The sequence below is a fragment of the Pseudophryne corroboree genome, unplaced genomic scaffold, assembly GCF_028390025.1.
Source record: "Pseudophryne corroboree isolate aPseCor3 unplaced genomic scaffold, aPseCor3.hap2 scaffold_1032, whole genome shotgun sequence".
NCBI lineage: Eukaryota > Metazoa > Chordata > Amphibia > Anura > Myobatrachidae > Pseudophryne > Pseudophryne corroboree.
The window spans coordinates 114,947-135,442 of NW_026967659.1; the positions used below are offsets into that span (position 1 = coordinate 114,947).

At 40.4% G+C, this 20,496-nt stretch overlaps 14 non-coding genes across 14 annotated transcripts; all 14 read left to right on the top strand.

Moving 5' to 3' along the window:
• Positions 1-120: 120 nt before the first annotated feature.
• LOC134988236 (U1 spliceosomal RNA) lies at positions 121-284 on the top strand. The gene has a single exon (XR_010193740.1). It is a non-coding gene; the product is annotated as a U1 spliceosomal RNA (small nuclear RNA).
• Positions 285-436: 152 nt separating this feature from the next.
• Positions 437-599, top strand: LOC134988247 (U1 spliceosomal RNA). Its single transcript, XR_010193750.1, has one exon. It is a non-coding gene; the product is annotated as a U1 spliceosomal RNA (small nuclear RNA).
• Positions 600-1,270: 671 nt separating this feature from the next.
• LOC134988234 (U1 spliceosomal RNA) lies at positions 1,271-1,434 on the top strand. Its single transcript, XR_010193738.1, has one exon. It is a non-coding gene; the product is annotated as a U1 spliceosomal RNA (small nuclear RNA).
• Positions 1,435-1,586: 152 nt separating this feature from the next.
• LOC134988245 (U1 spliceosomal RNA) lies at positions 1,587-1,749 on the top strand. Its single transcript, XR_010193748.1, has one exon. It is a non-coding gene; the product is annotated as a U1 spliceosomal RNA (small nuclear RNA).
• Positions 1,750-2,420: 671 nt separating this feature from the next.
• On the top strand, positions 2,421-2,584 carry LOC134988241 (U1 spliceosomal RNA). The gene has a single exon (XR_010193744.1). It is a non-coding gene; the product is annotated as a U1 spliceosomal RNA (small nuclear RNA).
• A 152-nt stretch (positions 2,585-2,736) lies between these two features.
• Positions 2,737-2,899, top strand: LOC134988252 (U1 spliceosomal RNA). Its single transcript, XR_010193755.1, has one exon. It is a non-coding gene; the product is annotated as a U1 spliceosomal RNA (small nuclear RNA).
• A 671-nt stretch (positions 2,900-3,570) lies between these two features.
• LOC134988232 (U1 spliceosomal RNA) lies at positions 3,571-3,734 on the top strand. Its single transcript, XR_010193736.1, has one exon. It is a non-coding gene; the product is annotated as a U1 spliceosomal RNA (small nuclear RNA).
• Positions 3,735-3,886: 152 nt separating this feature from the next.
• Positions 3,887-4,049, top strand: LOC134988248 (U1 spliceosomal RNA). The gene has a single exon (XR_010193751.1). It is a non-coding gene; the product is annotated as a U1 spliceosomal RNA (small nuclear RNA).
• Positions 4,050-4,720: 671 nt separating this feature from the next.
• Positions 4,721-4,884, top strand: LOC134988235 (U1 spliceosomal RNA). The gene has a single exon (XR_010193739.1). It is a non-coding gene; the product is annotated as a U1 spliceosomal RNA (small nuclear RNA).
• A 152-nt stretch (positions 4,885-5,036) lies between these two features.
• Positions 5,037-5,199, top strand: LOC134988249 (U1 spliceosomal RNA). The gene has a single exon (XR_010193752.1). It is a non-coding gene; the product is annotated as a U1 spliceosomal RNA (small nuclear RNA).
• Positions 5,200-5,870: 671 nt separating this feature from the next.
• Positions 5,871-6,034, top strand: LOC134988239 (U1 spliceosomal RNA). Its single transcript, XR_010193743.1, has one exon. It is a non-coding gene; the product is annotated as a U1 spliceosomal RNA (small nuclear RNA).
• A 152-nt stretch (positions 6,035-6,186) lies between these two features.
• On the top strand, positions 6,187-6,349 carry LOC134988246 (U1 spliceosomal RNA). The gene has a single exon (XR_010193749.1). It is a non-coding gene; the product is annotated as a U1 spliceosomal RNA (small nuclear RNA).
• A 671-nt stretch (positions 6,350-7,020) lies between these two features.
• Positions 7,021-7,184, top strand: LOC134988233 (U1 spliceosomal RNA). The gene has a single exon (XR_010193737.1). It is a non-coding gene; the product is annotated as a U1 spliceosomal RNA (small nuclear RNA).
• A 152-nt stretch (positions 7,185-7,336) lies between these two features.
• LOC134988254 (U1 spliceosomal RNA) lies at positions 7,337-7,499 on the top strand. The gene has a single exon (XR_010193756.1). It is a non-coding gene; the product is annotated as a U1 spliceosomal RNA (small nuclear RNA).
• Positions 7,500-20,496: the final 12,997 nt, after the last annotated feature.

Here is a 20,496-nt window from a genome sequence, read left to right on the forward strand (position 1 = left end):
TGTGTTCTCCCTGCAGTTGTTGTCCCCAGATGAGAGTTCCCTTGTGCTGCCTCAGTTGAATCTCCTTTACTTGACAGAGATGTGCCTGAGCAGCGGCCCTCCCCAGCCCTATCCCAAATCATACTTATTTTGCATAGGAGATACCATGGTCATGAAGATTGTTCTCCCAGGGTGAGGTTCATTCATTGCATTCTGGGTATGCTGACCCCTGTGATTTCCCCAAATGTGGGAAACTCGACTGCATTATTTGTGGTAGTGGGGGACTGTGTTTGGGCTTTCCTCTGCTCAGCTCTGGTAAAAGTCAGATTTCTTTGTCTCAGATCTTCCTCTAGCCTTGTTCTTCTTTCGAGAGTTCCCTTGTGCTGCCTCAGTTGGATCTCCTTCACTTGACAGGGGGGTGCCCGAGCAGCGACCCACCCCAGCTCTAGCCCAACTCCTACTTACCTGCCAGGTGAGATACTATGATCAGGAAGGTGCTTCTCCCAGGGCAAGGCTCACCCATTGCACTCTGGGTGTGCTGCTCCTGTGATTTCCCCAAATGTGGGAAACTTGACTGCATAATTTGTGTTTCCTCTGGTCGGCTCTCGTATAATTCAGATCTCTTTGTCTCAGGTCTTTCTCCAGCCTAGTTTGCTGTCTGTTTCCACTTCTCTTTTCTTGAGCCGCTCCCTTCTATGCCCTTGCGCACTATCCTGACCTCTCCCGTCTGCTTACTTTGTGCCTTCCAACGCACAATGCATACTACAGGTAGTGCTGCAGGGCCCACACCCTTTTACATGCTTTACAGAACAGCTCTGGAGCTGTTACAGTGCCCAGCTGCTGCAAGAAATCATCTTGAATGCTTCAGGGGCTGGGGCAAAGCCAACATGAGCCCCACACCGAAGGAGGGTGGAGATGTTTAATGCGAATTAAGGGTCATCCAAGCGCCACAAAAGGACGCCATGCCCTGCACATCCCTTTTTTGTTTTCATATGCAGACGAGGGTTGAAGCCAACTTTGACCCACTGCTTGGATGACATCACCATATGCAAATCCATCTGCTGCAGGCCTTCCCCCAGGAATGCTTACACTAGTTGTTGCATTTGGTTTGTTGTTTGGGGGTGCTTCAGTATTAGGCAGCCTTCTGCCCTCCCATGTTCATCTGAAAATATGTGTTCTCCCTGCAGTTGTTGTCCCCAGATGAGAGTTCCCTTGTGCTTCCTCAGTTGAATCTCCTTTACTTGACAGAGCTGTGCCTGAGCAGCGGCCCTCCCCAGCCCTATCCCAAATCATACTTATTTTGCATAGGAGATACCATGGTCATGAAGATTGTTCTCCCAGGGTGAGGTTCATTCATTGCATTCTGGGTATGCTGACCCCTGTGATTTCCCCAAATGTGGGAAACTCGACTGCATTATTTGTGGTAGTGGGGGACTGTGTTTGTGCTTTCTTCTGGTCAACTCTGGTAAAAGTCAGATTTCTTTGTCTCAGATCTTCCTCTAGCCTTGTTCTTCTTTCGAGAGTTCCCTTGTGCTGCCTCAGTTGGATCTCCTTCACTTGACAGGGGGGTGCCCGAGCAGCGACCCTCCCCAGCTCTAGCCCAACTCCTACTTACCTGCCAGGTGAGATACTATGATCAGGAAGGTGCTTCTCCCAGGGCAAGGCTCACCCATTGCACTCTGGGTGTGCTGCTCCTGCGATTTCCCCAAATGTGGGACACTTGACTGCATAATTTGTGTTTCCTCTGGTCGGCTCTCGTATAATTCAGATCTCTTTGTCTCAGGTCTCTCTCCAGCCTAGTTTGCTGTCTGTTTCCACTTCTCTTTTCTTGAGCCGCTCCCTTCTATGCCCTTGCGCACTATCCTGACTTCTCCCGTCTGCTTACTTTGTGCCTTCCAACGCACAATGCGAACTACAGGTAGTGCTGCAGGGCCCACACCCTTTTAGTTGCCTTACAGAGCAGCTCTGGAGCTGTTACAGTGCCCAGCTGCTGCAAGAAATCAGCTTGAATGCTTCAGGTGCTGGGGCATAGCCAACATGAGCCCCACACCTAAGGAGGGTGGAGGTGTTTAATGCGAATTAGGGGTCATGCAAGCGCCGAAAAAGGCCGCCATGCCCTGCACATCCCTTTTTTCTTTTCATATGCAGACGAGGGTTGAAGCCAACTTTGACCCACTGCTTGGATGACATCACCATATGCAAATCCATCTGCTGCAGGCCTTCCCCCAGGAATGCTTGCACTAGTTGTTGCATTTGGTTTGTTGTTTGGGGGTGCTTCAGTATTAGGCAGCCTTCTGCCCTCCCATGTTCATCTGAAAATATGTGTTCTCCCTGCAGTTGTTGTCCCCAGATGAGAGTTCCCTTGTGCTGCCTCAGTTGAATCTCCTTTACTTGACAGAGATGTGCCTGAGCAGCGGCCCTCCCCAGCCCTATCCCAAATCATACTTATTTTGCATAGGAGATACCATGGTCATGAAGATTGTTCTCCCAGGGTGAGGTTCATTCATTGCATTCTGGGTATGATGACCCCTGTGATTTCCCCAAATGTGGGAAACTCGACTGCATTATTTGTGGTAGTGGGGGACTGTGTTTGTGCTTTCTTCTGGTCAACTCTGGTAAAAATCAGATTTCTTTGTCTCAGATCTTCCTCTAGCCTTGTTCCTCTTTCGAGAGTTCCCTTGTGCTGCCTCAGTTGGATCTCCTTCACTTGACAGGGGGGTACCCGAGCAGCGACCCTCCCCAGCTCTAGCCCAACTCCTACTTACCTGCCAGGTGAGATACTATGATCATGTAGGTGCTTCTCCCAGGGCAAGGCTCACCCATTGCACTCTGGGTGTGCTGCCCCTGTGATTTCCCCAAATGTGGGAAACTTGACTGCATAATTTGTGTTTCCCCTGGTCGTCTCTCGTATAATTCAGATCTCTTTGTCTCAGGTCTCTCTCCAGCCTAGTTTGCTGTCTGTTTCCACTTCTCTTTTCTTGAGCCGCTCCCTTCTATGCCCTTGCGCACTATCCTGACTTCTCCCGTCTGCTTACTTTGTGCCTTCCAACACACAATGCAAACTACAGGTAGTGCTGCAGGGCCCACACCCTTTTACTTGCCTCACAGAGCAGCTCTGGAGCTGTTACAGTACCCAGCTGCTGCAAGAAATCAGCTTGAATGCTTCAGGGGCTGGGGCATTGCCAACATGAGCCCCACACCGAAGGAGGGTGGAGGTGTTTAATGCGAACTAAGGGTCACCCAAGCGCCGCAAAAGGCCGCCATGCCCTGCACGCCCCTTTTCTCTTTTCATATGCAGACGAGGGTTGAAGCCAACTTTGACCCACTGCTTGGATGGCATTACCATATGCAAATCAATCTGCTGCAGGCCTTCCCCCAGGAATGCTTGCACTAGTTGTTGCATTTGGTTTGTTGTTTGGGGGTGCTTCGGTATTAGGCAGCCTTCTGCCCTCCCATGTTCATCTGAAAATATGTGTTCTCCCTGCAGTTGTTGTCCCCAGATGAGAGTTCCCTTGTGCTGCCTCAGTTGAATCTCCTTTACTTGACAGAGATGTGCCTGAGCAGCGGCCCTCCCCAGCCCTATCCCAAATCATACTTATTTTGCATAGGAGATACCATGGTCATGAAGATTGTTCTCCCAGGGTGAGGTTCATTCATTGCATTCTGGGTATGCTGACCCCTGTGATTTCCCCAAATGTGGGAAACTCGACTGCATTATTTGTGGTAGTGGGGGACTGTGTTTGTGCTTTCCTCTGCTCAGCTCTGGTAAAAGTCAGATTTCTTTGTCTCAGATCTTCCTCTAGCCTTGTTCTTCTTTCGAGAGTTCCCTTGTGCTGCCTCAGTTGGATCTCCTTCACTTGACAGGGGGGTGCCCGAGCAGCGACCCTCCCCAGCTCTAGCCCAACTCCTACTTACCTGCCAGGTGAGATACTATGATCAGGAAGGTGCTTCTCCCAGGGCAAGGCTCACCCATTGCACTCTGGGTGTGCTGCTACTGCGATTTCCCCAAATGTGGGAAACTTGACTGCATAATTTGTGTTTCCTCTGGTCGGCTCTCGTATAATTCAGATCTCTTTGTCTCAGGTCTTTCTCCAGCCTAGTTTGCTGTCTGTTTCCACTTCTCTTTTCTTGAGCCGCTCCCTTCTATGCCCTTGCGCACTATCCTGACCTCTCCCGTCTGCTTACTTTGTGCCTTCCAACGCACAATGCATACTACAGGTAGTGCTGCAGGGCCCACACCCTTTTACATGCTTTAAAGAACAGCTCTGGAGCTGTTACAGTGCCCAGCTGCTGCAAGAAATCATCTTGAATGCTTCAGGGGCTGGGGCATAGCCAACATGAGCCCCACACCGAAGGAGGGTGGAGATGTTTAATGCGAATTAAGGGTCATCCAAGCGCCACAAAAGGACGCCATGCCCTGCACATCCCTTTTTTCTTTTCATATGCAGACGAGGGTTGAAGCCAACTTTGACCCATTGCTTGGATGACATCACCATATGCAAATCCATCTGCTGCAGGCCTTCCCCCTGGAATGCTTACACTAGTTGTTGCATTTGGTTTGTTGTTTGGGGGTGCTTCAGTATTAGGCAGCCTTCTGCCCTCCCATGTTCATCTGAAAATATGTGTTCTCCCTGCAGTTGTTGTCCCCAGATGAGAGTTCCCTTGTGCTGCCTCAGTTGAATCTCCTTTACTTGACAGAGATGTGCCTGAGCAGCGGCCCTCCCCAGCCCTATCCCAAATCATACTTATTTTGCATAGGAGATACCATGGTCATGAAGATTGTTCTCCCAGGGTGAGGTTCATTCATTGCATTCTGGGTATGCTGACCCCTGTGATTTCCCCAAATGTGGGAAACTCGACTGCATTATTTGTGGTAGTGGGGGACTGTGTTTGTGCTTTCTTCTGGTCAACTCTGGTAAAAGTCAGATTTCTTTGTCTCAGATCTTCCTCTAGCCTTGTTCTTCTTTCGAGAGTTCCCTTGTGCTGCCTCAGTTGGATCTCCTTCACTTGACAGGGGGGTGCCCGAGCAGCGACCCTCCCCAGCTCTAGCCCAACTCCTACTTATCTGCCAGGTGAGATACTATGATCAGGAAGGTGCTTCTCCCAGGGCAAGGCTCACCCATTGCACTCTGGGTGTGCTGCTCCTGCGATTTCCCCAAATGTGGGACACTTGACTGCATAATTTGTGTTTCCTCTGGTCGGCTCTCGTATAATTCAGATCTCTTTGTCTCAGGTCTCTCTCCAGCCTAGTTTGCTGTCTGTTTCCACTTCTCTTTTCTTGAGCCGCTCCCTTCTATGCCCTTGCGCACTATCCTGACTTCTCCTGTCTGCTTACTTTGTGCCTTCCAACGCACAATGCGAACTACAGGTAGTGCTGCAGGGCCCACACCCTTTTAGTTGCCTTACAGAGCAGCTCTGGAGCTGTTACAGTGCCCAGCTGCTGCAAGAAATCAGCTTGAATGCTTCAGGTGCTGGGGCATAGCCAACATGAGCCCCACACCTAAGGAGGGTGGAGGTGTTTAATGCGAATTAGGGGTCATGCAAGCGCCGCAAAAGGCCGCCATGCCCTGCACATCCCTTTTTTCTTTTCATATGCAGACGAGGGTTGAAGCCAACTTTGACCCACTGCTTGGATGACATCACCATATGCAAATCCATCTGCTGCAGGCCTTCCCCCAGGAATGCTTGCACTAGTTGTTGCATTTGGTTTGTTGTTTGGGGGTGCTTCAGTATTAGGCAGCCTTCTGCCCTCCCATGTTCATCTGAAAATATGTGTTCTCCCTGCAGTTGTTGTCCCCAGATGAGAGTTCCCTTGTGCTGCCTCAGTTGAATCGCCTTTACTTGACAGAGATGTGCCTGAGCAGCGGCCCTCCCCAGCCCTATCCCAAATCATACTTATTTTGCATAGGAGATATCATGGTCATGAAGATTGTTCTCCCAGGGTGAGGTTCATTCATTGCATTCTGGGTATGATGACCCCTGTGATTTCCCCAAATGTGGGAAACTCGACTGCATTATTTGTGGTAGAGGGGGACTGTGTTTGTGCTTTCCTCTGGTCAGCTCTGGTAAAAGTCAGATTTCTTTGTCTCAGATCTTCCTCTAGCCTTGTTCTTCTTTCGAGAGTTCCCTTGTGCTGCCTCAGTTGGATCTCCTTCACTTGACAGGGGGGTGCCCGAGCAGCGACCCTCCCCAGCTCTAGCCCAACTCCTACTTACCTGCCAGGTGAGATACTATGATCAGGAAGGTGCTTCTCCCAGGGCAAGGCTCACCCATTGCACTCTGGGTGTGCTGCTCCTGCGATTTCCCCAAATGTGGGACACTTGACTGCATAATTTGTGTTTCCTCTGGTCGGCTCTCGTATAATTCAGATCTCTTTGTCTCAGGTCTCTCTCCAGCCTAGTTTGCTGTCTGTTTCCACTTCTCTTTTCTTGAGCCGCTCCCTTCTATGCCCTTGCGCACTATCCTGACTTCTCCCGTCTGCTTACTTTGTGCCTTCCAACGCACAATGCGAACTACAGGTAGTGCTGCAGGGCCCACACCCTTTTACTTGCCTTACAGAGCAGCTCTGGAGCTGTTACAGTGCCCAGCTGCTGCAAGAAATCAGCTTGAATGCTTCAGGTGCTGGGGCATAGCCAACATGAGCCCCACACCTAAGGAGGGTGGAGGTGTTTAATGCGAATTAGGGGTCATGCAAGCGCCGCAAAAGGCCGCCATGCCCTGCACATCCCTTTTTTCTTTTCATATGCAGACGAGGGTTGAAGCCAACTTTGACCCACTGCTTGGATGACATCACCATATGCAAATCCATCTGCTGCAGGCCTTCCCCCAGGAATGCTTGCACTAGTTGTTGCATTTGGTTTGTTGTTTGGGGGTGCTTCAGTATTAGGCAGCCTTCTGCCCTCCCATGTTCATCTGAAAATATGTGTTCTCCCTGCAGTTGTTGTCCCCAGATGAGAGTTCCCTTGTGCTGCCTCAGTTGAATCTCCTTTACTTGACAGAGATGTGCCTGAGCAGCGGCCCTCCCCAGCCCTATCCCAAATCATACTTATTTTGCATAGGAGATACCATGGTCATGAAGATTGTTCTCCCAGGGTGAGGTTCATTCATTGCATTCTGGGTATGCTGACCCCTGTGATTTCCCCAAATGTGGGAAACTCGACTGCATTATTTGTGGTAGTGGGGGACTGTGTTTGTGCTTTCCTCTGGTCAGCTCTGGTAAAAGCCAGATTTCTGTGTCTCAGATCTTCCTCTAGCCTTGTTCTTCTTTCGAGAGTTCTCTTGTGCTGCCTCAGTTGGATCTCCTTCACTTGACAGGGGGGTGCCCGAGCAGCGACCCTCCTCAGCTCTTGCCCAACTCCTACTTACCTGCCAGGTGAGATACTATGATCATGAAGGTGCTTCTCCCAGGGCAAGGCTCACCCATTGCACTCTGTGTGTGCTGCTCCAGCTATTTCCCCAAATGTGGGAAACTCGACTGCATAATTTGTGTTTCCCCTGGTCGGCTCTCGTATAATTCAGATCTCTTTGTCTCAGGTCTCTCTCCAGCCTAGTTTGCTGTCAGTTTCCACTTCTCTTTTCTTGAGCCGCTCCCTTCTATGCCCTTGCGCACTATCCTGACTTCTCCCGTCTGCTTACTTTGTGCCTTCCAACGCACAATGCGAACTACAGGTAGTGCTGCAGGGCCCACACCCTTTTAGTTGCCTTACAGAGCAGCTCTGGAGCTGTTACAGTGCCCAGCTGCTGCAAGAAATCAGCATGAATGTTCTTCGTTGATTGATGGAAGAAACATCTTACAAAAACTCTCCAGATTATTGACTTTTTAAAGTTTTTCTAGGAAACGTTCTAGATGAATGCTTATTAGCGTTTGTCAGAATGTAAGTTTGCAAAGTGTCTCTGTGGCGCAATCAGTTAGCGTGTTCGGTTATTATCTAAAAGGTTGGTGGTTCAATCCCACCCAGGGACGTAATTTACCTTGTGATCAGATTTTGGTGATCTTAAAGTAGACAAGTCAAAATTTCAAACCCCCTGTTATGGTGTGGGTACCTGGCCTTCCCTGATGTAATCAGAGTTAGATTTGATTCAGTGATTTTATAAAAACAGCTAGGAAGCACAATTTAGCAGTAGGTTGCAGAGAAAAAAAAATATGCTGGCAGAAAAATCCAATTGAGTGAATAAACAGCTCTTCATTTTCTGGCTTTATTTTTATGCTAACAAATTTGTTCTCTGAAAAGTGTCCACAAAGCCAAGTCTCTGATTAACACCTTTGTAAGGATGGTTTTTCACCTATTACTAAATTAAACTTGCTTCATTGGAAAGGCAGCAAGATGCATCCTCATTTCAATGTCTACTGAAATAATACAGGTTGACACCAGGAAACATTAACGGCACTGCATCCTTGCTGCTTTCTCATGTGGAAGTCTGTTTAATGTGAAAACAAGGTGATATCTAATTAGCACACAGGTAAGCAATTAAGAAAATCTTTATTTAAGGGTGAAGATGTTTCTCACAAAATCGTTGCCCCAATGCATCATTGAAATTCAACCTGGAAAGATGATTTTAATATATCACTTGTACATTTTGTATTGCTCTTCTGGTGACAATGTAGTTTGTTTTTGTCAATTACCATTTTAATAATAGGGTAAAGAAAATTAAGTGGATTTTTGAAAGAAAACAATACTGTCAATATACTATTAAAACAAATTAAAATGGTAAAAGTTATTGTACTTTAAGTAAAAATAAAAGAGCAAAAATATCCATCCCAGTTTTGGATTACTTTAATTAACAAAAAAAATGCATATAGCAAAGGATAGTTTCAATCTGCCTACCTCTGGGTTATGGGCCCAGCATGCTTCCATTGCAGTACTCTGCTGCACATGTAAGTGCAAGAGATCCTGAAGCACTCACTCATCATGGGAAAGTACCAATGTGTTTCTTTGTTGGTTGATGGAAGAAACATCTTACAAAAACTCTCCAGATTATTGACTTTTTAAAGTTTTTCTAGGAAACGTTCTAGATGAATGCTTATTAGCCTTTGTCAGTATGTACTTTTTGCAAAGTGTCTCTGTGGCGCAATTGGTTAGTGTGTACGGCTATTAACCAAAAGGTTGGTGGTTAAATCCTACCCAGGGACGTAATTGACCTTGTGATCAGATTTTGGTAATATTTAAGTAGACAAGTCAAAATTTCAAACCCCCTCTTATTGTGTAGGGTACCTAGCCTTCTCTGATGTAATCAGAGTTAGATTTGATTCAGTGATTTTATAAAAACAGCTAGGAAGCACAATTTAGCAGTGGGTTGCAGAGAAAAAGAAATATGCTGGCAAAAAAATCCAATTGAGTGATTAAACAGCTCTTCATTTCTGGCTTTATTTTTATGCTAACAAATTTGTTCTCTGAAAAGTGTCCACAAAGCCAAGTCTCTGATTAACACCTTTGTAGGGATGGTTTTTCACGTATTACTAAATTAAACTTGCTTCATTGGAAAGGCAGCAAGATGCATCCTCATTTCAATGTCTACTGAAATAATACAAGTTGACACCAGGAAACATTAACGCCACTGCATCCTTGCTGCTTTCTCATGTGGAAGTCTGTTTAATGTGAAAACAAGGTGATATCTAATTAGCACACAGGTAAGGAATTAAGAAAATCTTTATTTAAGGGTGAAGATGTTTCTCACAAAATCGTTGCCCCAATGCATCATTGAAATTCAAGCTGGAAAGATGATTTTAATATATCACTTGTACATTTTGTATTGCTCTTCTGGTGACAATGTAGTTTGTTTTTGTCAATTACCATTTTAATAATAGGGTAAAGAAAATTAAGTGGATTTTTGAAAGAAAACAATACTGTCAATATACTATTAAAACAAATTAAAATGGTAAAAGTTATTGTACTTTAAGTAAAAATAAAAGAGCAAAAATATCAATCCCAGTTTTGGATTACTTTAATTAACAAAAAAAAATGCATATAGCAAAGGATAGTTTCAATCTGCCTACCTCTGGGTTATGGGCCCAGCATGCTTCCATTGCAGTACTCTGCTGCACATGTAAGTGCAAGAGATCCTGAAGCACTCACTCATCATGGGAAAGTACCAATGTGTTTCTTCATTGGTTGATGGAAGAAACATCTTACAAAAACTCTCCAGATTATTGACTTTTTAAAGTTTTTCTAGGAAACGTTCTAGATGAATGCTTATTAGCCTTTGTCAGTATGGACTTTTGCAAAGTGTCTCTGTGGCGCAATTGGTTAGTGTGTAAGGCTATTAACCAAAAGGTTGGTGGTTCAATCCCACCCAGGGACGTAATTGACCTTGTGATCAGATTTTGGTGATATTTAAGTAGACAAGTCAAAATTTCAAACCCCATCTTATTGTGTAGGGTACCTGGCCTTCTCTGATGTTATCAGAGTTAGATTTGATTCAGTGGTTTTATAAAAAACAGCTAGGAAGCACAATTTAGCAGTGGGTTGCAGAGAAAAAAAATATGCTGGCAAAAAAATCCAATTGAGTGATTAAACAGCTCTTCATTTTCTGGTTTATTTTTATGCTAACAAATTTGTTCTCTGAAAAGTGTCCACAAAGCCAAGTCTCTGATTAACACCTTTGTAGGGATGGTTTTTCACCTATTACTAAATTAAACTTGCTTCATTGGAAAGGCAGCAAGATGCATCCTCATTTCAATGTCTACTGAAATAATACAGGTTGACACCAGGAAACATTAACGCCACTGCATCCTTGCTGCTTTCTCATGTGGAAGTCTGTTTAATGTGAAAACAAGGTGATATCTAATTAGCACACAGGTAAGGAATTAAGAAAATCTTTATTTAAGGGTGAAGATGTTTCTCACAAAATCGTTGCCCCAATGCATCATTGAAATTCAAGCTGGAAAGATGATTTTAATATATCACTTGTACATTTTGTATTGCTCTTCTGGTGACAATGTAGTTTGTTTTTGTCAATTACCATTTTAATAATAGGGTAAAGAAAATTAAGTGGATTTTTGAAAGAAAACAATACTGTCAATATACTATTAAAACAAATTAAAATGGTAAAAGTTATTGTACTTTAAGTAAAAATAAAAGAGCAAAAATATCAATCCCAGTTTTGGATTACTTTAATTAACAAAAAAAAATGCATATAGCAAAGGATAATTTCAATCTGCCTACCTCTGGGTTATGAGCCCAGCATGCTTCCATTGCAGTACTCTGCTGCACATGTAAGTGCAAGAGATCCTGAAGCACTCACTCATCATGGGAAAGTACCAATGTGTTTCTTCGTTGGTTGATGGAAGAAACATCTTAAAAAACTCTCCAGATTATTGACTTTTTAAAGTTTTTCTAGGAAACGTTCTAGATGAATGCTTATTAGCCTTTGTCAGTATGTACTTTTGCAAAGTGTCTCTGTGGCGCAATTGGTTAGTGTGTAAGGCTATTAACAAAAGGTTGGTGGTTCAATCCCACCCAGGAATGTAATTGACCTTGTGATCAGATTTTGGTGATATTTAAGTAGACAAGTCAAAATTTCAAACCCCCTCTTATTGTGTAGGGTACCTGGCCTTCTCTGATGTAATCAGAGTTAGATTTGATTCAGTGATTTTATAAAAAACAGCTAGGAAGCACAATTTAGCAGTGGGTTGCAGATAAAAAAAATATGCTGGCAAAAAAATACAATTGAGTGATTAAACAGCTCTTCATTTTCTGGCTTTATTTTTATGCTAACAAATTTGTTCTCTGAAAAGTGTCCACAAAGCCAAGTCTCTGATTAACACCTTTGTAGGGATGGTTTTTCACCTATTACTAAATTAAACTTGCTTCATTGGAAAGGCAGCAAGATGCATCCTCATTTCAATGTCTACTGATATAATACAGGTTGACACCAGGAAACATTAACGCCACTGCATCCTTGCTGCTTTCTCATGTGGAAGTCTGTTTAATGTGAAAACAAGGTGATATCTAATTAGCACACAGGTAAGGAATTAAGAAAATCTTTATTTAAGGGTGAAGATGTTTCTCACAAAATCGTTGCCCCAATGCATCATTGAAATTCAAGCTGGAAAGATGATTTTAATATATCACTTGTACATTTTGTATTGCTCTTCTGGTGACAATGTAGTTTGTTTTTGTCAATTACCATTTTAATAATAGGGTAAAGAAAATTAAGTGGATTTTTGAAAGAAAACAATACTGTCAATATACTATCAAAACAAATTAAAATGGTAAAAGTTATTGTACTTTAAGTAAAAATAAAAGAGCCAAAATATCAATCCCAGTTTTGGATTACTTTAATTAACAAAAAAAATGCATATAGCAAAGGATAGTTTCAATCTGCCTACCTCTGGGTTATGGGCCCAGCATGCTTCTATTGCAGTACTCTGCTGCACATGTAAGTGCAAGAGATCCTGAAGCACTCACTCATCATGGGAAAGTACCAATGTGTTTCTTCATTGGTTGATGGAAGAAACATCTTACAAAAACTCTCCAGATTATTGACTTTTTAAAGTTTTTCTAGGAAACGTTCTAGATGAATGCTTATTAGCCTTTGTCAGTATGTACTTTTGCAAAGTGTCTCTGTGGCGCAATTGGTTAGTGTGTAAGGCTATTAACAAAAGGTTGGTGGTTCAATCCCACCCAGGAATGTAATTGACCTTGTGATCAGATTTTGGTGATATTTAAGTAGACAAGTCAAAATTTCAAACCCCCTCTTATTGTGTAGGGTACCTGGCCTTCTCTGATGTAATCAGAGTTAGATTTGATTCAGTGATTTTATAAAAAACAGCTAGGAAGCACAATTTAGCAGTGGGTTGCAGATAAAAAAAATATGCTGGCAAAAAAATACAATTGAGTGATTAAACAGCTCTTCATTTTCTGGCTTTATTTTTATGCTAACAAATTTGTTCTCTGAAAAGTGTCCACAAAGCCAAGTCTCTGATTAACACCTTTGTAGGGATGGTTTTTCACCTATTACTAAATTAAACTTGCTTCATTGGAAAGGCAGCAAGATGCATCCTCATTTCAATGTCTACTGATATAATACAGGTTGACACCAGGAAACATTAACGCCACTGCATCCTTGCTGCTTTCTCATGTGGAAGTCTGTTTAATGTGAAAACAAGGTGATATCTAATTAGCACACAGGTAAGGAATTAAGAAAATCTTTATTTAAGGGTGAAGATGTTTCTCACAAAATCGTTGCCCCAATGCATCATTGAAATTCAAGCTGGAAAGATGATTTTAATATATCACTTGTACATTTTGTATTGCTCTTCTGGTGACAATGTAGTTTGTTTTTGTCAATTACCATTTTAATAATAGGGTAAAGAAAATTAAGTGGATTTTTGAAAGAAAACAATACTGTCAATATACTATCAAAACAAATTAAAATGGTAAAAGTTATTGTACTTTAAGTAAAAATAAAAGAGCCAAAATATCAATCCCAGTTTTGGATTACTTTAATTAACAAAAAAAATGCATATAGCAAAGGATAGTTTCAATCTGCCTACCTCTGGGTTATGGGCCCAGCATGCTTCTATTGCAGTACTCTGCTGCACATGTAAGTGCAAGAGATCCTGAAGCACTCACTCATCATGGGAAAGTACCAATGTGTTTCTTCATTGGTTGATGGAAGAAACATCTTACAAAAACTCTCCAGATTATTGACTTTTTAAAGTTTTTCTAGGAAACGTTCTAGATGAATGCTTATTAGCCTTTGTCAGTATGTACTTTTGCAAAGTGTCTCTGTGGCGCAATTGGTTAGTGTGTAAGGCTATTAACCAAAAGGTTGGTGGTTCAATCCCACCCAGGGACGTAATTGACCTTGTGATCAGATTTTGGTGATATTTAAGTAGACAAGTCAAAATTTCAAACCCCATCTTATTGTGTAGGGTACCTGGCCTTCTCTGATGTAATCAGAGTTAGATTTGATTCATTGATTTTATAAAAACAGCTAGGAAGCACAATTTAGCAGTGGTTTGCAGAGAAAAAAAATATGCTGGCAGAAAAATCCAATTGAGTGATTAAACAGATCTTCATTTTCTGGCTTTATTTTTATGCTAACAAATTTGTTCTCTGAAAAGTGTCCACAAAGCCAAGTCTCTGATTAACACCTTTGTAAGGATGGTTTTTCACCTATTACTAAATTAAACTTGCTTCATTGGAAAGGCAGCAAGATGCATCCTCATTTCAATGTCTACTGAAATAATACAGGTTGACACCAGGAAACATTAACGCCACTGCATCCTTGCTGCTTTCTCATGTGGAAGTCTGTTTAATGTGAAAACAAGGTGATATCTAATTAGCACACAGGTAAGGAATTAAGAAAATCTTTATTTAAGGGTGAAGATGTTTCTCACAAAATCGTTGCCCCAATGCATCATTGAAATTCAAGCTGGAAAGATGATTTTAATATATCACTTGTACATTTTGTATTGCTCTTCTGGTGACAATGTAGTTTGTTTTTGTCAATTACCATTTTAATAATAGGGTAAAGAAAATTAAGTGGATTTTTGAAAGAAAACAATACTGTCAATATACTATTAAAACAAATTAAAATGGTAAAAGTTATTGTACTTTAAGTAAAAATAAAAGAGCAAAAATATCAATCCCAGTTTTGGATTACTTTAATTAACAAAAAAAATGCATATAGCAAAGGATAATTTCAATCTGCCTACCTCTGGGTTATGAGCCCAGCATGCTTCCATTGCAGTACTCTGCTGCACATGTAAGTGCAAGAGATCCTGAAGCACTCACTCATCATGGGAAAGTACCAATGTGTTTCTTCATTGGTTGATGGAAGAAACATCTTACAAAAACTCTCCAGATTATTGACTTTTTAAAGTTTTTCTAGGAAACGTTCTAGATGATTGCTTATTAGCCTTTGTCAGTATGTACTTTTGCAAAGTGTCTCTGTGGCGCAATTGGTTAGTGTGTAAGGCTATTAACCAAAAGGTTGGTGGTTCAATCCCACCCAGGGACGTAATTGACCTTGTGATCAGATTTTGGTGATATTTAAGTAGACAAGTCAAAATTTCAAACCCCATCTTATTGTGTAGGGTACCTGGCCTTCTCTGATGTAATCAGAGTTAGATTTGATTCATTGATTTTATAAAAACAGCTAGGAAGCACAATTTAGCAGTGGTTTGCAGAGAAAAAAAATATGCTGGCAGAAAAATCCAATTGAGTGATTAAACAGCTCTTCATTTTCTGGCTTTATTTTTATGCTAACAAATTTGTTCTCTGAAAAGTGTCCACAAAGCCAAGTCTCTGATTAACACCTTTGTAAGGATGGTTTTTCACCTATTACTAAATTAAACTTGCTTCATTGGAAAGGCAGCAAGATGCATCCTCATTTCAATGTCTACTGAAATAATACAGGTTGACACCAGGAAACATTAACGCCACTGCATCCTTACTGCTTTCTCATGTGGAAGTCTGTTTAATGCGAAAACAAGGTGATATCTAATTAGCACACAGGTAAGGAATTAAGAAAATCTTTATTTAAGGGTGAAGATGTTTCTCACAAAATCGTTGCCCCAATGCATCATTGAAATTCAAGCTGGAAAGATGATTTTAATATCTCACTTGTACATTTTGTATTGCTCTTCTGGTGACAATGTAGTTTGTTTTTGTCAATTACCATTTTAATAATAGGGTAAAGAAAATTAAGTGGATTTTTGAAAGAAAACAATACTGTCAATATACTATTAAAACAAATTAAAATGGTAAAAGTTATTGTACTTTAAGTAAAAATAAAAGAGCCAAAATATCAATCCCAGTTTTGGATTACTTAAATTAAAAAAAAAAAGCATACAGCAGAGGATAGTTTCAATCTGCCTACCTCTGGGTTATGAGCCCAGCATGCTTCCATTGCTGTACTCTGCTGCACATGTAAGTGCAAGAGATCCTGAAGCACTCACTCATCATGGGAAAGTACCAATGTGTTTCTTCGTTGGTTGATGGAAGAAACATCTTACAAAAACTCTCCAGATTATTGACTTTTTAAAGTTTTTCTAGGAAACGTTTTAGATGAATGTTTATTAGCCTTTGTCAGTATGCACTTTCGCAAAGTGTCTCTGTGGCGCAATCAGTTAGTGTGTACGGCTATTAACTAAAAGGTTGGTGGTTCAATCCCACCCAGAGATGTAATTGATCTTGTTATCAGATTTTGGTGATCTTTCAGTAGACAAGTCAAAATTTCAAACCCCCTCTTTTGGTGTAGGGTACCTGGCCTTCTCTGATGTAATCAGAGTTAGATTTGATTCATTGATTTTATAAAAACAGCTAGGAAGCACAATTTAGCAGTGGGTTGCAGAGAAAAAGAAATATGCTGGCAAAAAAATCAAATTGCGTGATTAAACAGCTCTTCATTTTCTGGCTTTATTTTTATGCTAACAAATTTGTTCTCTGAAAAGTGTCCACAAAGCCAAGTCTCTGATTAACACCTTTGTATGGATGGTTTTTCACCTATTACTAAATTAAACTTGCTTCATTGGAAAGGCAGCAAGATGCATCCTCATTTCAATGTCTACTGAAATAATACAGGTTGAAACCAGGAAACATTAACGCCACTGCATCCTTGCTGCTTTCTCATGTGGAAGTCTGTTTAATGTGAAAACAAGGTGATATCTAATTAGCACACAGGTAAGGAATTACGAAAATCTTTATTTAAGGGTGAAGATGTTTCTCACAAAATTGTTGCCCCAATGCATCATTGAAATTCAAGCTGGAAAGATGATTTTAATATATCACTTGTACATTTTGTATTGCTCTTCTGGTGACAATGTAGTTTTTTTTGTCAATTACCATTTTAATAATAGGGTAAAGAAAATGAAGTGGATTTTTGAAAGAAAACAATACTGTCAATATACTATTAAAACAAATTAAAATGGTAAAAGTTATTGTACTTTAAGTAAAAATAAAAGAGCAAAAATATCAATCCCAGTTTTGATTACTTAAATTAACAAAAAAAAATGCATATAGCAAAGAATAGTTTCAATCTGCCTACCTCTGGGTTATGGGTCCAGCATGCTTCCATTGCAGTACTCTGCTGCACATGTAAGTGCAAGAGATCCTGAAGCACTCACTCATCATGGGAAAGTACCAATGTGTTTATTTGTTGGTTGATGGAAGAAACATCTTACAAAAACTCTCCAGATTATTGATTTTTTAATGTTTTTCTAGGAAACGTTCTAGATGTATGCTTATTAGCCTTTGTCAGTATGTACTTTTCGCAAAGTGTCTCTGTGGCGCAATCGGTTAGTGTGTTCGGCTATTAACCAAAAGGTTGGTGGTTCAATCCCACCCAGGGACGTAATTGACCTTGTGGTCAGATTTTGGTGATATTTAAGTAGACAAGTCAAATTTCAAACCCCCTCTTATTGTGTAGGGTACCTGGCCTTCTCTGATGTAATCAGAGTTAGATTTGATTCAGTGATTTTATAAAAAACAGCTAGGAAGCACAATTTAGCAGTGGGTTGCAGAGAAAAAAAATATGCTGGCAGAAAAATCCAATTGAGTGATTAAACAGCTCTTCATTTTCTGGCTTTATTTTTATGCTAACAAATTTGTTCTCTGAAAAGTGTGCACAAAGCCAAGTCTCTGATTAACACCTTTGTAAGGATGGTTTTTCACCTATTACTAAATTAAACTTGCTTCATTGGAAAGGCAGCAAGATGCATCCTCATTTCAATGTCTACTGAAATAATACAAGTTGACACCAGGAAACATTAACGCCACTGCATCCTTGCTGCTTTCTCATGTGGAAGTCTGTTTAATGTGAAAACAAGGTGATATCTAATTAGCACACGGGTAAGGAATTAAGAAAATCTTTATTTAAGGGTGAAGATGTTTCTCACAAAATTGTTGACCCAATGCATCATTGAAATTCATGCTGGAAAGATGAATTTAATATATCACTTGTACATTTTGTATTGCTCTTCTGGTGACAATGTAGTTTGTTTTTGTCAATTACCATTTTAATAATAGGGTAAAGAAAATGAAGTGGATTTTTGAAAGAAAACAATACTGTCAATATACTATTAAAACAAATTAAAATGGTAAAAGTTATTGTACTTTAAGTAAAAATAAAAGAGCCAAAATATCAATCCCAGTTTTGGATTACTTTAATTAACAAAAAAAAATGCATATAGCAGAGGATAGTTTCAATCTGCCTACCTCTGGGTTATGGGACCAGCATGCTTCCATTGCTGTACTCTGCTGCACATGTAAGTGCAAGAGATCCTGAAGCACTCACTCATCATGGGAAAGTACCAATGTGTTTCTTCGTTGGTTGATAGAAGAAACATCTTACAAAAACTCTCCAGATTATTGACTTTTTTAAGTTTTTCTAGGAAACGTTTTAGATGAATGCTTATTAGCATTTGTCAGTATGTACTTTTGCAAAGTGTATCTGTGGCGCAATCAGTTAGTGTGTACGGCTATTAACCAAAAGGTTGGTGGTTCAATCCCACCCAGGGACGTAATTGACCTTGTTATCAGATTTTGGTGATCTTTAAGTAGACAAGTCAAATTTCATACCCCCTGTTATTGTGTAGGGTACCTGGCCTTCTCAGATGTAATCAGAGTTAGATTTGATTCAGTGATTTTATAAAAACATCTAGGAAGCACAATTTAGCAGTGGGTTGCAGAGAAAAAGAAATATGCTGGCAAAAAAATCAAATTGCGTGATTAAACAGCTCTTCATTTTCTGGCTTTATTTTTATGCTAACAAATTTGTTCTCTGAAAAATGTCCACAAAGCCAAGTCTCTGATTAACACCTTTGTAGGGATGGTTTTTCACCTATTACTAAATTAAACTTGCTTCATTGGAAAGGCAGCAAGATGCATCCTCATTTCAATGTCTACTGAAATAATACAGGTTGAAACCAGGAAACATTAACGCCACTGCATCCTTGCTGCTTTCTCATGTGGAAGTCTGTTTAATGTGAAAACAAGGTGATATCTAATTAGCACACAGGTAAGGAATTACGAAAATCTTTATTTAAGGGTGAAGATGTTTCTCACAAAATTGTTGCCCCAATGCATCATTGAAATTCAAGCTGGAAAGATGATTTTAATATATCACTTGTACATTTTGTATTGCTCTTCTGGTGACAATGTAGTTTTTTTTGTCAATTACCATTTTAATAATAGGGTAAAGAAAATTAAGTGGATTTTTGAAAGAAAACTATACTGTCAATATACTATTAAAACAAATTAAAATGGTAAAAGTTATTGTACTTTAAGTAAAAATAAAAGAGCAAAAATATCAATCCCAGTTTTGATTACTTAAATTAACAAAAAAAAATGCATATAGCAAAGAATAGTTTCAATCTGCCTACCTCTGGGTTATGGGTCCAGCATGCTTCCATTGCAGTACTCTGCTGCACATGTAAGTGCAAGAGATCCTGAAGCACTCACTCATCATGGGAAAGTACCAATGTGTTTATTTGTTGGTTGATGGAAGAAACATCTTACAAAAACTCTCCAGATTATTGATTTTTTAATGTTTTTCTAGGAAACGTTCTAGATGTATGCTTATTAGCCTTTGTCAGTATGAACTTTTCACAAAGTGTCTCCGTGGCGCAATCGGTTAGTGTGTTCGGCTATTAACCAAAAGGTTGGTGGTTCAATCCCACCCAGGGACGTAATTGACCTTGTGGTCAGATTTTGGTGATATTTAAGTAGACAAGTCAAAATTTCAAACCCCCTCTTATTGTGTAGGGTACCTGGCCTTCTCTGATGTAATCAGAGTTAGATTTGATTCAGTGATTTTATAAAAACAGCTAGGAAGCACAATTTAGCAGTGGGTTGCAGAGAAAAAAAATATGCTGGCAGAAAAATCCAATTGAGTGATTAAACAGCTCTTCATTTTCTGGCTTTATTTTTATGCTAACAAATTTGTTCTCTGAAAAGTGTCCACAAAGCCAAGTCTCTGATTAACACCTTTGTAAGGATGGTTTTTCACCTATTACTAAATTAAACTTGCTTCATTGGAAAGGCAGCAAGATGCATCCTCATTTCAATGTCTACTGAAATAATACAAGTTGACACCAGGAAACATTAACGCCACTGCATCCTTGCTGCTTTCTCATGTGGAAGTCTGTTTAATGTGAAAACAAGGTGATATCTAATTAGCACACAGGTAAGGAATTAAGAAAATCTTTATTTAAGGGTGAAGATGTTTCTCACAAAATTGTTGACCCAATGCATCATTGAAATTCATGCTGGAAAGATGAATTTAATATATCACTTGTACATTTTGTATTGCTCTTCTGGTGACAATGTAGTTTGTTTTTGTCAATTACCATTTTAATAATAGGGTAAAGAAAATGAAGTGGATTTTTGAAAGAAAACAATACTGTCAATATACTATTAAAACAAATTAAAATGGTAAAAGTTATTGTACTTTAAGTAAAAATAAAAGAGACAAAATATCAATCCCAGTTTTGGATTACTTTAATTAACAAAAAAAAATGCATATAGCAGAGGATAGTTTCAATCTGCCTATCTCTGGGTTATGGGCCCA